This window comes from Salvelinus sp. IW2-2015, unplaced genomic scaffold (assembly GCF_002910315.2).
Source record: "Salvelinus sp. IW2-2015 unplaced genomic scaffold, ASM291031v2 Un_scaffold3010, whole genome shotgun sequence".
Lineage (NCBI taxonomy): Eukaryota > Metazoa > Chordata > Actinopteri > Salmoniformes > Salmonidae > Salvelinus > Salvelinus sp. IW2-2015.
Window position 1 is genome coordinate 55,649 of NW_019944302.1, and position 3,452 is coordinate 59,100.

Genomic DNA, 3,452 nt, shown 5'->3' on the forward strand with positions numbered 1-3,452 from the left:
TGAAGAGGTACACAGTGGAGAGGTACACAGTGAAGAGATATGCAGTGAAGAGATACACAGTGGAGAGGTACACAGTGAAGAGATACACAGTGGAGAGATACACAGTGAAGAGGTACACAGTAAAAGGGTACACAGTGAAGAGGGTACACAGTGAAGAGATACACAGTGGAGAGGTACACAGTGAAGAGGTACACAGTGGAGAGGTACACAGTGGAGAGATACACAGTAAGGAGGTACACAGTGAAGAGGTACACAGTGAGAGAATACACAGTAAAGAGGTACACAGTGGAGAGGTACACAGTGGAGAGGTACACAGTGGAGAGGTACACAAGTAAGGAGGTACACAGTGAAGAGGTACACAGTGAAGAGGTACACAAGTGAAGTGGTACACAGTAAGGAGGTACACAGTGAAGAGATACACAGTGAAGAATACACAGTGAAGAGGTACACAGTGAAGAGATACACAGTAAGAGTACAAGTGAAGAGGTACACAGTGAAGAGGTACACAGTAAGGAGTACACAGTGAAGAGATACACAGTGAAGAGGTACACAGTGAAGAGATACACAGTAAGGAGGTACACAGTGAAGAGGTACACAGTGAAGGAGGTACACAGTGAAGTGATACAAAAGTAAGGAGGTACAGTGCAAGAGGTACACAGTGAAGAGGTACACAGTGAACGAGATACACAGTGAAGAGGTACACATGAAGAGGTACACGTGAAGAGATACACAGTAAGGAGGTACACAGTAAGGAGGTACACAGTGAAGAGGTACACAGTGGAGAGGTACCCGTGAAGAGGTACACAGTGAAGAGGTACACAGTAAAGAGGTACACAGTAAGGAGATACACAGTGGAGAGGTACACAGAAACATGAAGAGGTACACAGTAAGGAGATACACAGTGAAGAGGTACACAGTGAAGAGGTACACAGTGAAGAGATACACGTAAGGAGATACACAGTGGAGAGGTACACAGTGGAGGGAGGGTACACAGTGAAGAGGTACACAGTGAAGAGGTACACAGTGAAGAGGTACACAGTGAAGAGGTAAAACAGTGAAGAGGTACACAGTGAAGAGATACACAGTAAGGAGGTACACAGTAAGGAGGTACACAAGTAAGGAGATACACAGTGGAGAGGTACACAGTGAAGAGGTACACAGTAAAGGGGTACACAGTAAGGAGGTACACAGTGAAGAGATACACAGTGAAGAGATACACCAGTAAGGAGGTACACAGTAAGGAGGTACACAGTGAAGAGGTACACAGTGAAGAGGTACACAGTGAAGCGGTACACAGTGAAGAGCTGTACACAGTGAGGAGCACTACACAGTAAGGAGGTACACAGTAAGGAGGTACACAGTAAGAGGAGGGTACACAGTAAGGAGGTACACGGTAAAGAGAGTACACAGTGAGGGGTACACAGTGAAGAGGGTACACAGTAAGAATACACAGTAAAGAGGTACACAGTGAAGAGGTACACAGTGAGGAGATACACAGTAAGGAGGACACACAGTAAAGAAGAGGTACACAGTGAAGAGGTACTACAGTAAGAGTAGGATACACAGTGAAGAGTACACAGTGAAAGAGGTACACAGTAGAAAGAGATATCAAGTAAGGAAGTACACATAGAGGCACAGTAGGTACACAGTGGAAGAGGTACACAGTAAGGAGGTACACAGTAAGGAGGTACACAGTGGAGAGTACACAGTGAGAGATACACAGTAGAGGGAGTACACAAGGGAGATAGTGACAAGTAAGAGATAACAGTGAAGAGGTACACAGTAAAGGAGATAACTACAGCTAGGAAGAGGTACACAGGGAGAGGGCAGTAAGATACACAGTGTAGAAGAGGTACACACGTAAGGAGGTACACAGTGGAAGGAGTGAATCAAGTAAGAGGTACACAGTAAGGAGGTACACAGTAAGGAAGGTACACAGTACCAGAGAGCGTAACACCAGTGGAGACGGTTACAACCAGTAAAGGAGTGTGCACAGGTCAGAAGAGGTACACAGTAGGAGAGTACACAGTGAGAGCCTTCTCAAACGTTCATCTTAATCCTACATGGTAAGGGCACAGACGTTTAAAACCCTGTGAAGGTTATTTTAGGCCTAGGTGTCCATCTCAAAGTTGTACCTTTAGGCCTTCTCAGTGGTGTGTGTGTGCTTCTGTTGAGTGTGTCTGTTGGTGTGTTTGTCCAGTAACAGGTGAGTCCAGGTCAACAGGGAAGTTACGGTGTGCCCACAGCTGTCTACCTCTCCTTCTGTCTCCTATAGGTCCAAGCTCCCGGAGTTCTCATCAGATGATGAGTGACCACTTCTTTGACAACATTCTCCTATTTCCTGAACCAATCAATCAACCGATCACGTCAATCAACGATCGATCTGACCACCTGATCTGACCAATGTTTTTTTTCCCCAGGGACCCACTTGTCTTTCGTCTTCTGTAGAAATGAACAAACTGCAAATGTATATTGGCTATGAAAACAATAACAGATACTACAAGAGATTTTTGTATTATTATTGTTTTTTATTTCAGCATTCCCCCCCCCCTTCAAAAAAAATAAAATTATTATATTATAATGTTAAAGAAAAAGAACAATTTTACACACAAAAAAAAAGTTGATGCAACTACGTGATGATGGGGGGGGGCTATTTCTAACATATCATTATGTTGCTGAACAATGTTGCAGGACTCAGCTACTGTCTCAACCGAATGGCAATCTCCCCACACTGTGGAAACTCTTGCAGTCGTGCCTGGACTTCTCCTTGATGTTTAAAGTTAAATAGATATATATGGAAAATCAATCAGTCAGTCTGGGGGGGGGGGGGGGGGGGGGTTATAATAAATAAAAAGTTGAGATTATGTAGAATTTCAGACATTTTTTAAAACATGCAATAATTATTTACACTGTGTACCTCCTTACTGTGTACCTCCTTACTGTGTACCTCTTCACTGTGTACCTCTTCACTGTGTACCTCTCCACTGTGTACCTCCTTACTGTGTACCTCTCCACTGTGTACCTCCTTACTGTGTACCTCSTTACTGTGTACCTCTTCACTGGAGTGTAGATCTTCGTTACACACCTGCTATTTGAACAGGTTCACCTTATCGTGAAAACAAATCAAATTCCAACCTTTAGGTCCCTCACTACGAGGTACTGTACTCAGTATCTCTACGAGATGGAGATACCCAGCATTCTTCACATTCCCTCCTATCTCTTTTGTTCACGGATAACACTTAGTTAACGAACTACACCATCGGGTGTGAAACGATCGAATCAAAACAATACAGCACATCACTCACAATCAAATCAATACAACACATCACTCACGCTCAAATCAATACAGCACATCCCTCACACTCAAAACAATACAACACATCACTCACAATCAAAACAATACAGCACATCACTCACACTCAAAACAATACAGCACATCACTCACAATCAAA

At 43.7% G+C, this 3,452-nt stretch overlaps 1 protein-coding gene across 1 annotated transcript in view; it reads right to left on the reverse strand.

Moving 5' to 3' along the window:
* Window positions 1-2,919: 2,919 nt before the first annotated feature.
* LOC139025644 (transcription factor 4-like) overlaps window positions 2,920-3,452 on the reverse strand; it is a 6,319-nt gene continuing 5,786 nt past the window's right edge. Inside the window, exon 3 of the mRNA XM_070440787.1 lies at window positions 2,920-3,452. This exon is cut by the window's right edge and continues 748 nt beyond it. The gene's annotated coding sequence lies outside the window, so the exon portion shown is untranslated.